General features: G+C 39.5%; 1 protein-coding gene across 2 annotated transcripts in view; it reads left to right on the top strand.

Annotated features, from left to right (window-relative positions):
- The first annotated feature begins 297 nt into the window (after positions 1 to 297).
- The window catches only part of arhgef49 (Rho guanine nucleotide exchange factor 49), a 70,400-nt gene continuing 56,102 nt past the window's right edge, over positions 298 to 14,595 (top strand). Inside the window, exon 1 of one of the 2 annotated variants that reach the window (XM_085435149.1) lies at positions 298 to 646. The gene's annotated coding sequence lies outside the window, so the exon portion shown is untranslated. Of the gene's footprint in view, positions 647 to 1,393; positions 1,678 to 14,595 lie in introns of those variants that run through there. The other variant, XM_085435148.1, reaches the window with a different exon arrangement.

Genomic DNA, 14,595 nt, shown 5'->3' with positions numbered 1-14,595 from the left:
CAGTCGTAAATATCAATTTCACACGTGTTGTTGATGAATACCAGCTGGCTCTAAACCCGATTTCACCTGTAACTGTAACACATCCAGTGTTGGGGAGTAACGGAATACATGTACCGCCGTTACGTATTTAAAATACAAAATATGAGTAACTGTATTCCGTTACAGTTACCGTTTAAAAAGGTGGTATTTAGAATACAGTTACTTTGTTGAAATAAATGGATTGCACTGCGGTACTTTCCTGTTTCATATTGTGGCGGGTCAGGACTGTTTGGGTTTTGTTTGACAGCTACGTTCTGTTGTTCCAGGCGGCAGCGTTACGGTTGCCATGGTTACAGGGCGACGCTCTCTCTCTCTCTCTGCGACTGTGTGTTTCCTGGGTGAGAGAGCCCTTTTCGTTGTTGTTGTTGTGCTAAGCTAACAGGCAGAATGCTACAAGCATAGCTCTAAAGAATGTAGCATCACGGGCAGTGTAGTCCGTGCTGCAGGGAGAATGGACTGCCATACACGTTATGGGTCTGTGAGCGCGAGGAGGGAGAAAAAGGGGAGTGGAAAGGTACGAGTTGTCATCGAGCAAAAACGGGAGCTGGAAACATGTAAATGTAATAATAACCACTTCAGCCAAGAAGACAGCCTGACGAGCCCAGTTGTAAGTAAGCTATTAAGACTCGACTGTACACCGTGTTCGTGTTTTCCTCCGAAACAATAATTTCCGTTGGAGCAGTCTTTCAACGCCTCTCTCTGTCTCTCGCAAGAAAAGTTGACCCACACAACAAAGTAAAGCTATTTTTCGGCTACGAGCCGACAGGGACCCCGCCGTATTAGTCAGAGGTCCTTTACTACAGTTCGGAGTCGCGGACCTTCAGTAATAGTAATAAATCACACAGCAATAGTACATTCACGTTGTTGTAAAAAGCATGCTAATCTATTAAGTAATCCAAAGTATCCAGAATACGTTACTGTCATTGAGTAACGTAACGGAATACGTTACAGAATACATTTTGGGGCATGTATTCTGTATTCTGTAATGGAATACATTTTAAAAGTAACCTTCCCAACACTGAACACATCACATATTACTGAGATGCATTAGATATTTTATGATCTTTATTTTTGACTTATCAGCTGCAAACTCCATAGATTTTTAACATTTACCAGGTTTGCAAATATAAAAACGTATTGGCTCTTTGAAGTTTAGAAATAAAAAACAGATTGTAAATAATCAACTTTTAATGGCAAAACAGTGACATCATCATTATTATTATTGTTGTTATTATTATTATTATTTTAGAAACATGAAGTGCATTGGATTACTACTGTGTAATCATAAAGTTGTAAGGTGAAGGAGGCGTTTTTACGAGCAGCACCTGAAGGCAACACAGTTCCCAAGGAGAAAGCCGCAAAAGCAAGAGGTCGCGTATCCGGGATCCTTCGATAGAAATCCATCAAAAGAGCACGAGGGAGGGACAGAGTGAACGAACGGCCGTGTGGCACGCGGTTTTACGTTAGTGTCGTTATCGATCCACCTGGAGGGAGCCGGTCTGTGTGCAACCGGCATCAGATTCTTAATAGTGAGGAGCTGCGAGGATTGAACCTGCTCTGTGAATCTGAGCCCACGTATAAAACGAGACGTCTTCTTCTGATGTGATGGAGGGGGAAGCGTTCTGGGAGTAACTTTGAGTAAGTAAAAAGATTAGGATGTATTTTGTCGTTTGAATTAGAAGAGCGGTAACAGCTGATTGATGCTGGCAGCTGCATCACCAGGCAGTCAGGTTCAGAGTCACTGGAGCGATCCCTGCAGTGATTTGTGAGTGCTTTTGGTCCTCAGCTGGTATGACTGACCTGCACATAGCTGCTTGAAGCTTTCTTTCCCCATCACTATATTAATTATACACGTAGTATTCTTTGTAACAACCCAGGATAGGGTACTTTGTGTTATGTTTATGTTTTTTCCACACACAGGGTTAAATTTTTAATTTCGTGACTGTTCATATTACCATAGTGCTACTTTATATTTTTTACTTCTTTTGCTCGTTGAGTGATTAATTAATAATTTATTATTATTACTAACAAAACTGCAAATCACAACTTCAGAGTTCTTTCATTCTCAAGTAAAACATCTTACTTATATAGGATCAAATCACAACAACAGTTGCCTCAGGGTGCTTTATACTTTAAAGTAAGAACCCTACAATAATACAGAGAAAACCCCAACAATCAGACGACCTACAGATGACCCAGCGACAGTGGGAAGAAAAAACTCCCTTTTAACAGGAAGGACTCTCCGGTAGAACCAGACTCAGGGAGGGGCGGGGCCATCTGACAAAGACACTGTGGAAGAGAGCCAGTGCGGCTATTCTTGTATCTATTATTTAATTAATTGCCTTTTGAAGCTTGGGAATGAAATTTCTGCTTCAAGTAAAGTGTACATAAAAAATGGAAATTAGAACATTTCAGCATATTTTAAATATTGATAGCTTCAGCAAAGCCAAGATATGAAATTTAGTCATATATAAGTTCTTACATTCCAAGAACACAATAACTAGAAAATATTTTGTATTTTAGTCTTTATGAATAAACGAAAAATTATTTCATTTTACAAATTGCACTTTTTGCAAAAATTAGCAGTTTTTGTGTTTGTAGTGAAAAACTGACTCGCACATGGTGCTTGTTGGTTTAATGGCAAATTGGGACATTTTCAGGTGAGGAGAGTCAGAGCAATGAATATGTTATATAGCCAAGATGGGAGAGTGTAGAACAACGCAGCTACACAACAGTGATTGTATTTGTCTTCATTATCTGCTTTCGCTCTGTGATGCCATTTAGTAAATGAAATAGGAAAACATTGCAGTAATATCTTATTTCCCTTGTGGAATCTGCGGAGTCTCGCAGTTTTACCCTCGGGGCTCCTTTAGTACAGCATTTTTCGGGATGACTGGGCCTCAGCAGTCATCCAAGCCATGACTGGAAATACCTCTAGGATTGATGGGAATACTGGCTAAAATCCAGACTGCAATCAGATAATTTTAATGAAACTGTTATACTCTTGCAGCAGTTTTCTTTGTTTTCTACAAATAAAAAATACAGTATGAAAGACCTCAGGCTTGCTGTGCATACATATTTTATGCCTGTGGACTTAGTAGGAGGTGTTTTTAGTTTTTTTCCCCACCAAAATAAGAGCCACATGACTCTACCTGAATTGTTACTGGTGCTCTATCAAAGGCATTTCCCACTGGACATGAGTTACTGCACCCTGAAGCCTTTTAGTGCAGTGCTTGCACAGCTTTGGGTATGTTTTTAGGCAGAAAGGATTTACTCATTAAGAGAAATCAAATTCTTGGCAAATTGATTTCTTTTGCCAGTAAACCCTCACTATTGCTGTCTCTTCCATTTTCGTTCTCATTTTCTGTGAAAGAATTGAACTGAAGCCTTTTATTGAGACTCTGCCGTCTTAAACGAACCTATCAAGCAGTTTCACTCTGTAAATCATCGGGTAGGGAGATTACATTTAATTGTAGATGTTTCAGTACCGGCTTTGCATTAGGGAATTTGAACTTGTGAACTAAAATTCGAAGATTCTGGCTGCAGCGCCTAATCTTTCATTCGTAAAGACTTTATGCCCATCTGATGTTGGCAACAGATGTTAAGCAAATTTAAGATAAACTTGCTCTGAGGGTGTTTATTGCTTGATAGGCTAACGCTCAGCTCTGCGAGAGGTCTCACACTGAAGAGTCTCAAAGATTTTCCTCCTCAGAGTCTGGCTTTATTGCTCCCTATCTGATCTCTGCATGGACTCAGTCGGTGCAGTGATGTGATGAAAGGCCAAGCGGTGGACCTACAGACTCTCACAGCTTCATGCAAGCTACGCACACACACACAGATATGCACAGCCAGCTAAACAAAGTCAATTATATTAGGTGAGTCTGTCAGGCTAAGCTGGGAGAAATGCGTGGAAGGTATACTAAAGGGCCTAGGCTTCTAATACTAATGCGCATACTTGTGACAGGCATTATAAAATACTGGCTTTGTTTTGGAGAAAGATCAGCCTGACTGGACAGAGTTTAATTACCTTCCATTTACTCATTGCTTCAGATCAGGCACTTTTTTAGTCCATTCACTTCCAATTACTTTGTTCCTTAGTGATGATCATTAGTGTGGTCATTAAAGGATTAGTTTCTATGATATGAGCCTTTTCTGTTTTTTGTACAATATACAAATAATGACCAGGAAATTAAAACAGTGTCACTGCAGTGTTAGCTTGCATATGATTACTGTTTACGATTAGCTTACAGTCTCTGTAGAAATAATGATTTTTGCCATCCAGTTGATTTCTTTAACAAGCACGATGCTTGTGAGTAGAGTTTAGTTTGGAAAAAAAAGACGTTAACATGTCAGATATTTGAAAAATTGTAGTCGCTGGGTAGGCTATGTAAAACTATACATGTATAAAAAAGGAGCAGCTGTACAGCGAAATACATACTAAGAAAACCCATACAAATTAAAACCACATTATTCCAAAGATTTCTCTCAAACTGTCGCTTGTTCAAATTGGCTATTTTGTGCAACATGTGGTGAACAAAATGAATACTGAGAACATGGATCACTGCACTAAACATCAGTTTAAATATATTTAATGTGTGATTTACATACAGAATTAAAGTAATATATTGGTATCTTTGGTCCTGTGGCTTCAAGTTATTAAATCAAATTTATTGCTGGAGAGTTCTTATTTATTTTGATGTTGATTTTGATGTTTTGGTAGAGCATCGTTAAAGTCTGTGTGCAAATGGGTCTCTGTGTCAGTCCTGTAAAAGCCCGGTAATTTGTCGAAAGTATACCCAGCATCCTGGCCAAGGTTAGATAGGCTTCAGCCACCATGACCTTCACAGTGTACGCGAGTATAGATAATGAACAGATGATTTACGTTACACCACAGAAATGTCTTATCACCGAGGTGGATTTTTTTTTCAGGAAATTACCATTTTTATCATAACACAACACAGAAAAGAGTCTGTAAGAACGTACACAAAACATTTCTGCTTCATTATTGGCGCCATGTAGAAGGCATTCAGCCTTGATTCAAGAGGGGGCACCTGTAAAGAAAACTGAGGAAAATTTAAAAAATACATCCCAAATGATGCGCCGCAAAAGCTCACCCACATATCAGGTTTGATCGGAATGCATTTATCAGGTCTTTGTCTTTGTTATGTTGGTTTTTGGAATTCAAGGCAAAAACAACAATGATAAGAAGAACATGTTGGAGGCAGCCAAGCAGCCTCAAACCTCATAGAGTGAACTCTTCTTCTCCCCCGAGAACCTCCTTTGTTTTTGTGTCCTGCCTTCAGGATAAACTATAATGCATCCCCCTGTGTCCTGTTAGAACATCAGTCACAGCTGCATGCTCAGCCACATGAAGGCAGCTTGACTGACAGTGTGAATGAGCATTCATTTTTTCCCAGTGCTCCCCCCTTTTAGCCATGAACACCACCAACAAAGGCGTTGTGCATGGATGACAGTCCGGGATCTCCTATACCAACGATGGGCAACCCCTAATTACCAGTGGAGTAATTAAAAATGTGGCAGCTGTGGCAACAGTCATGTGCTTCTAGGAAACCATCGAGAAATGGCCAAAGTAAAACAGTTAACAAGCCTCTTAAAGCTGGATGCACGCACCCTCAAAATATTGCAGCACACTCTTGCAGTTTTCAATGTTCAAAGTCAGAGTGAACTATTCCAGTTGAGCAGTTTTGAGTGATGCAGTTCACGTTGGGTCATACAGAGGTATTAGTTGCGTTTTCTGAGGGAACAGGAAGGCTGGAGTGAAAACGAAAACATAAGAGGCAGACTGAAGAGCAGGAAGGTCACTCGATAAAATGCTAATACAAGTGCTTTGGGTCTATGTGCTGTCAAGTCTGACGAAGAAGGGTGGGCTTGTTGGCTTCAAGATCTCTCCAAATAAGCCCACAGAAAGCACAACTCTTACAAGCTCTTGCACGGACAGACACACATTCAGCAGTTTGTTAAAAAAGAAAAAAAGAGTGCAACTAATGACATTGATAGTTTATCAGTCTCCTTCTCCACAAACATTTACTTATTCTGACCATGAGAATCCCAGCCTTGGGCTTCAAATGTTTTTACTCCAGCATAGTTTACATGTAGTGTATTTTTGTTTGGTGTTTTGAGTTGATTCCTATTTTCTGAGGTTCATCTTCAGCTTCAATTTCAGTACTGTACTTTAAACTAGTGGTCGGTAATTGTTACTTACCGGTACTTATGCTTTTACAGACAAAACCTAAAACCTAAAAACTTAGACTTAGATAGATTTTTAGACTAAATTATCAAAATGTATGTTTAATAGTCAAAATCACATTAAGTGCATCAGTAGTAGTCATCCTGCACAATAATGCTCAATAATCCAGGTACTGTAAGTAAATCCCAAAAGGTTGATCCCGTTTATGTGGACGTAGCGTTTTCAGTGGGAGAAACGTTCCGTCACTCATCCAAGTGACTTCTTCAGTCTCAGCTGACTGCAGGTTTCCCCAATCTTATAAACAGTACATTTGCACAATAACTGAAACTAACCCACTGAATGAACAATGGGCTGTGAGGTCAGTTCCTTGATCATTAATATGCAAACTGTCATGACCATTGATCAAGAACCATTGATCAAAGACCACTGATCAATGGCCATGAGTACCATTCACAGAGAGTTGGGGAATGGCTGCAATCACAGCATTGTAAGATGGTGACAGATGTACCCTGGCCTCCTCTTCGATTCAGAGATGGTCTTTCCCTTTTCACGTAAATGGCCTCCTTGACTTCGCGCTCAAACCAGCGTTCCTCCCTGTCTAGGATGTTACATCCTCCACATTGAAAGAGTGTCCACTGGCCTGAAGGTGTAAATAGACTGCAGAGTCCTGGCCAGACGAGGTAGCTCTTCTGTGTTGTGCCATTCGCTTCGCCAGAGGTTGTTTGGTTTCCCCGATGTGTAAATCCTGGCAATCCTCCTGGCACAGCGTACACTATATTACTCTATTTGTGTCGGGGGACCCGATCCTTGGGGTGGTCCAATTTTTGGTTGCAGTGTGTTTTGGGGTGTAAAAGCCACGGAAGAAGACCGAAGAAGTCACTTGAATGAGTGACGAAATGTTTCTCCCCCTGAAAACACTAAATCCAGATCAACCCTTTAGGATGTATAATAATGTAAGTTTTAAAATGAGCCTTTATAAAGAGACTCTAAATCTGGCCAAGCTGTTAAAGACTGAAGTCATTCATGTTGATCTACAGTACTATGCAAAAGTCTTGAGGTCGCCCTCATTTTAGTATTTTCTGCTTGGCAAATGGGAAATAGGTCCAGCAATTTATTAAAATGTGCAAACATACATGTAAAAACAGTATATAAGGCAATTTTGTACATTTCTAGCTTGAAGTCAATATTTGGTGTGACCCCCTTTATTCTTCAACACAGCTTGAACTCTCTGAGACAATCCTTCTTGAATTTTAATATCTCCTTTGGATGTTGGCTGCCTTTTGTTCCATTTTCTGTCAAGTTGATCCCACACTGCTTCAATAATGTCGAGGCCCGGGCTCTGGAGAGGCCCATCCATGACTGACAGTGTTCCACTATGTCTTATGTTTTATCCAAGTATGTTTGTACTGCACTGGCAGTGTGTTTGGGATCATTGTTATGTTGGAAAATGGAGCCACTACCAATCAAACAATTTTTTTTCTTAAAAAAAAAGAAATTTAGGGCTGAGCTGATTAGCATGTTAGTTTTTTTCTTTGAGATAGTGGTACTCACATGATAGCCATTGTAAGTATATGATTATATAGAATGTTATAGTGTTGATTAAACATTTTATATAAGTATTTAACATGAGCTCAGCTTTAAACATCTGGAGCAGAAACAATCTCACTGCACATAATACAGTTTTATGTGTAGCGAGGCGTTTTGATGATATTTTATTGCTACTTTTGCTAAAGTAATGGTTCTGAAAAAGCTCCTCCAGCACTCGTCATTGCGAGTTAGTAGAAAATCATTAGATGATATAATATATCAAATAATATTTTACAATCCTTCTGGCAGGAAGGAGTGCAGAAAGGTAAAAACATGCAGGATCAGTGCAGCAAGCTGTAGGAGGCAGTCGGCATGTATAAGAGAATAAAAGACTGGCAGCAAAAAATGGTAACATCATCCCTGCTTGTCTTTCTGTAAAAGCCACTGCACACCACTGCTGCACATCATACACAGATCGTTTCTGGCCTATCACAAGGAATCATCTTGGTGCAAAAATACTTTTTCATGCCTGTCAAACAATATTACTTTTAGCATTTTTTTGTACAGGTAACTAAAGAAATGATAACAAATGATGTGTTTTTGCAACAGACTGTTAGTAACAAAGTGGCTATATTTAGATATATAGGCATGAATCTCCTCTGTATGGGTATAGGGGTGTGATGTCATGTTAACAATCCATTAACATCTGGCTTACATCCACCAAGGTCTTCAAAGTTATTGGTTAAATTGACAAAAAGACTTAAAGTTTAGAAAATATGATGCTTACAATTGTGGTATTTAATGTTAACATATAGGAAGTAGCATTTCAAGATTTCAAGGTCAGTAGATTGATCTGATAGGGAAAGTGAGAATAATGCTATATAAAGCGATTCACATCTGTTTTTCTTACTGCCAGTGTTTGTGCTGATATCATGTAGGCAGACATGGAATGTTAGATGGGGAAATATGTTACTTTACTATAACTACATTGCAATAACAGGTTATAACCGTTTAAATACATAACGATTTGAATACAGATTTGTGACAAATGCTGTATAGCATGTCAATTTTAAAGAAATTACAAAGAGGTCTGTCTTCTTGGAAGTAAAACAAAGAAATAAGGGGCTTACTGAAGAGTTTTGCACACTACTGTACATTTGCATTACTCCACACAGGAGAATGAAAACAGGAAATAAGCCCCAAACTTGCTTCAGGCGTGTATTTCTTTGCTTACACCTTTCATTTGTAATGTCTATGTGCTCTCTGCAAGGTGTAATCCTCTCTAATATAGCATCAATCCAATAATAATATTATGTGGATTAGCCTCTATAATCCATTCAGGTTTATTATTCAGGTAGTATTAACGTACTGAAGGACAAAAGCTGCAATCCTGTGACACAACCAGTCAACAGAGGTATTTAAGAAGCATATTTTAAGGTGTGTTTAATCATTTTAGCAAAAGACCATATTATACTTTGAGCGCTTCATACTGCCTTTAAATACACCATAAAAATGTGTGTAAAAATGTTATTTCATACATCCCTCATGTCTCTCATATTAGCTGGAAACCTGGCTGCACAGCTCTGCATGTTAAGTGATGATAAGGCAGGTTTCGAGGGAGTCAAACAAAGAATGAGGGTGGTTACTTGCAAGTTACCTCAGCAAGCAGCAGCAGCAGGTTCCTTTCAGTGCAGTCATTTTTTAAAAAGCATAACCTTGCTGACAGCCTGTGGCAGCGTAAATGCTCCCTCAGTCCGTGCCCTCTCCACCCATCATCTGGTGTAACCATGAGTAAGGCTTCACACAGCGCTCCAGCTGTGCTCACTCTCCACATCCAACCTTTTTCCCTTCCCCTCACCAGCAGCCATTTGTAACACCGCTCTCATTTTCTGTGCCTCTTTTTTGCTCTTCCTTCTCTTCACTGCATGCTCCAGTGATCCTATCTGTTCTGCCTCTCTCCAAATTTTCATTTTTTTTCTCTATTGCAAGCAGTTTGTTCTCTCTTTTTCTCCCACTGATAAGAAAAAACACTAAGCACAACTGAAGATAAAACGAGCACCGTGCATTACATCAGTGTTAAATTACTGTCTTTTTCACTAGAAGTAGGGCAAAGGTTCATTGAGACAAAGTACTAGCCTGGTGCCCATAGAAGAGGAGATGTGGTTGCTTGAAGTCAACCACTTTACAGCAGACTGCTGTAAAAATGTTACTTTCTGGGACATTTTTACGTAAAAAAAAATATCAATCAAGGTAAATTGCAATATTAAGTATTTTTTAAATTAATATCTGCCACCCTGTAGTTCGTTAGTTAGGCCCCAGTCACACTGGCCTAGAGACCAATCGGCAACCCCTTGGATAATGTTAGTCACTAAAGGAATTATATATATTATATAAACCATTGGCAACCAAAATAATTATCTATATTCCGGTTTCAAATACTTACTGGATGTTGATGCCATTCACTGTGAAATAGATGATAAAGTCTGGTTACAGAGACTTACAGACCAGTGACCCCTTCAGGCAACCACAGCTCACTAATGAAAAATCTGTACTCCTCAACCAGTTGGCGAGTGGTTGCTGCCAGTTGCCAGGTAAAAATCGGTCACAAAGAGGTATATAGTGCTGCACCAAAAATTGTTTGCTAACATATTGTAGCAGTCCCTCATCGTTCGCACAGAAGACAATGACCACTTGCCACCTGTGTTTAAATGTGTTGGTTGCAGCAGTAAGCCATAATGTTACTTTAAAGTGGAAGATTCTCCGTTTCAGATTTTCTTTGCACTTTTTTGACTACCACATAGGGAGTAGTTGGCAAGTGTTTGCAGACAAATTTTCATCTTCCATGCAACGGTGGCAGTTTCCAAGTAACTAAAGCAATCACAAGGATGTTTCTGGTGCAGCAGCCTCTTTGCGACTGATTCCATTTGGCAGCAAATGCTTGCCAGCTGGTTAGGTCATATATATTTTTCTCTAGCGACTTGTGGTTGACATGGTCAAGGTCTGCATGACTCAGGCAATCGATTTCGCAGCAACTTGCAGCAACCTCTAGCAACCACTTGCCACTGATTGGGGAATACACATTTTTACCTAGCAACATAAGGTTGTCAGTGCACACAAACAGGTCTCTAAGTCAGAGGTTAGAAAGCACACCACTTATTCCCACTCTTACTGAAAAAATATGGCATGAGGTTCAGTCTTCCATAGCAATTGTTTATTTTTTTCATATTTACTAAAAACATTAAAATCACCTGGAAGTGTTTCATAGCATCAAAATTCATTCAAAGGTTATATACTGTACAAGTTTTGATGGATGTTTTCCACAGCCCCAATGCATTACGATGCAGAATATTCTCACCTGATCGGATCTTTGAAACCAGAAATTTCTAAAGAATTCTGTCGACAGGAATAACCTTCCCAGCGGGAAACCCGCTAGAAATCAACCATGAGTGTCTGTTCCACAAAAAACAAAAATAGCAAAGACAAAAATAGCATTGTGACTTAGTAGATCTGTGCCCAGGACCATTTTTATTAGTGAGGTATTACTCATGTTAGATTTGCCATCCAAGACAGTAGCATTTTAGCAGCTATATAAACATATACACATTTTCTCAGAGGAGACTTCACTGGGTGTGTGTGTGTGTGTGTGTGATGTGAAGCCAGATGCAGAATCCTAATGAGACTCGAAGCCGCTGCTGCCTCTTTGCCACCTGACAGCTCGAAGACAGATTCTGCTTTTGTGTTTGTATTTTGTGTGTGTTTGCAGTGCACATGTTTATGTCTGGTGTCTACCGCCGGACTAGTAGGATTCAGACAACATTTTTACCAGAAGACGGATTATCCTAAAAACAGCTGAACAGGCTGCCAGTGTGTGCAGAGACGTTGGTTAGTTGATCAGCGGGTCTCAGAGGAATGTGTCTGGTTGAAGAGGCTAAAGACTCTGTGCTGATTTTCAACTTCGCCTTTAGCAATTTGGTTGGTGAAATATGGATTAAACTGCTGCTCTCCACCTTCCACCCTCCTCTTTCTCCCCATTTGTCTCTGTCTTCTGTAAATTGCTATAAGGGACAATGCCATTTAAAAAAAAATGTTATCCTGTTGAACGTTACAAGAACCTGACCTGCAGAAAATAAAGTATCAAGATAGCGGTAAAAATACTAAACAAAGACAATAAATATGGACTTGACCGCTCCCTCTTGTTCTTAATATTTTTAACCTTGTACAAGCACAGCTTTTTTTTTTTAAACTAACCTTGATTTGAAATAAATAGCCACCAGAGTGCTGAGAAACCTGCAATCCCCGGGTTATGTTGTTGCACCAGTTCCCATATAGCTCTGACATCAAATAAAAAATTAACTAACCACAAAAAGTAAAATTGTGTGTAATAGTGTTTCTTGGCAACAAATCTTATACTGCTGCAAAGCCTATTTATTTCTCCTTAAATTGCACCACATTTGTAAAGGAAAATCGGTTAAGCAGCAGAGTTAAGTATGTAGAAAAACTTTCCAAATCTTTTGCCAATGACAAACAGCTTATATGTTAATAACTCTAGTTTGGTGCCGTTGATTGGATTGGGTGATTGAAATCTGAAGAAAAACACAACTTGTCAATTTAGCAATTTATTCATTTAACAAACGGGCCTGGCACCGTCGCCAGCTTGGTAATACACTGCCATGGGATAGCATCCCAGTATTCTACCAGCACATGTCACAAGTCAGCTAGTGTGGTCGCATTCGTCACTCTGGTACGAACGCAGAACAAAACCAATCAAGTGTTCAGTGGGGTTGAGGTCAGACTGCAGACAGGTCCTTGGCACCATTTAAAGGAAAATAAACAGGCTTTCCAACAGCACCAGATTAACTGCCAAGAAGAATTGTTACAAATGAAATAATCGAATACACACGTTTTTCTGTACTCTATTTTATTCTAATTTATTTAATTCTACTCCTTTATTGTCTTTACTTGTGTGGTAGTTTAAAATCTGGCTAAAGGAGCTTCTTTATAAATATCATTATTTTATTATTGTTACAATTTTGAATTTGAAGCTTTGAAAATTTGTGTAGCATCGTCAGGCAGTCAAATCATGTTTTGGATACACCTCCAGTGGACTGTGTCATGTCTGTACAGCAAGCTGTGTGTTCTCCTGCGTGCTCACCAACACACCACAAGTGAATTTTTATGTTTCAAGTCTATACTTTTTTTCATCAGATGTATTTAGAAGGCTAAAGGGGCCCATTTATGTAACACCTATACAATTACTGATACTAGGGAACATTATCATACATCAGAATGGAGTATCACAATATACTATGACATTTCATCCAGTGCTTAGTTAAACTGTTAAATGTAATAACATATTTTGTGGGATTTGTATGAAATATTTTTAGACACTCACAGTGCCCTAGGCATTCTTTATGAAAGGTTTCATCAAGATTAAGCCACTTATAGGAGGAGATGGGGACCATACAAACATAGATATGCTACAATCATTATTATAGTAAGTGCAGTGATTGGGATGTGAGAGTGTTTCAGTTGGGAACGCTGTCTTTTATTTTCTGCTGTTTGTCTAGAATCCTGCCTGGAATGTGGCCTTCATATAAATCACAAGATCATCCCAGTAAGAGATATTTGGGGGGATTTTTTCTTTTTTATCCTAATCTTCTCCATGAAAAGCTCATTTTTATTGTATGTGCTTATTGGCAAGCAATGAGTTCAAAAAGCAGAAATGGCTTTTTCTTCTCAAATGACCTCACATCTGTTTTGGTGCTGTAGAAATAAGAAATACATATAAAAATCGAGGCATGTTGCTGCAGACGGTCCTGGGATCAAAACTGAGGCCTTTCTATGGGTTCTGTCCTGGTACACCAGCTTCCTCCTAGAGTCCAAAAAAACATGTGTGAGTTAGAGTAATTGGTGATTCTAAATTGCTCATAGGCGTGTCTCAACCCTCAACCCGGGATAACTGGGAAAGGCACACAGTGACCCTGAATTGGACCATGGATGGAAGAAAATGGATAGACTGCTGGATTGTGTCATTGTGCAAACATGTATAGACTTAACTGTACGCCTTCTGGTGGTAGTCCAGATGTCTGCTTTTGAAAAAGCCTCACTGACACAGGAGGAGTGATGGTGTCAGTGTCCGGGGTGATTCCTGCAGAAGGGGAAAACGTCCACATTTCCAAGGTTCACACAGTCATTTGTTGACAGTGGTGCTGGTGGAGGCTGATAGAAAACCTTTGAAATTTTTATGTTTAAAGAGAGCCATTTATGGGAAACCTGAGGTATGTGTACACCCCGGCAGTGGCATCTAGTTATTCTAGCATTAAGCTGTAATGCTATTCTAAGGGCTTTACCGTGTGTCATACAGCAACCTTGCTTGTTTCCTGTTACGACTGCGCCATGCGATGATATATATCATATGATAAAATGAAACGTCTGTCATTTCGCATTTTGTGGTATTTCAGAATACACTGTGGCATTACTACTGGTATGTGGACGAGCCCAACTACACAGCCCTGTTTGAGTTTGATGGTGCACTTTATCTGAGATTGCATTGAGACTTTGCAGTCGTGTTTTGCAGGCAGGCTTTTTTCTTGATGACCATGCAGGAGAAATGATAGGCTCAGGGAAGCTCCACATGAGGATCATCTAGTGTGTGTCACTATGTATAATCCTGTGACCAAAATACTGTTTTTGTTCACAGTCTCCATGTAGCCATCAATGAGTATATATAAGCATATTTTTCTGTAATAATAACCCGTGGTAGGTCATATGGGATTTTAAAATTTTCAAGGTGCTAGTTTAGCGAACATTTGTTTTGCTGG

The sequence above is a fragment of the Copadichromis virginalis genome, linkage group LG16 (assembly GCF_057382275.1).
Source record: "Copadichromis virginalis isolate Kocher_CV1m ecotype Utaka linkage group LG16, C_Virginalis_male_GT1.1, whole genome shotgun sequence".
Classification (NCBI taxonomy): Eukaryota; Metazoa; Chordata; class Actinopteri; order Cichliformes; family Cichlidae; genus Copadichromis; species Copadichromis virginalis.
Note: the sequence above shows the minus strand (reverse complement) of the source record. Positions and strands in the feature narration are given on the sequence as shown.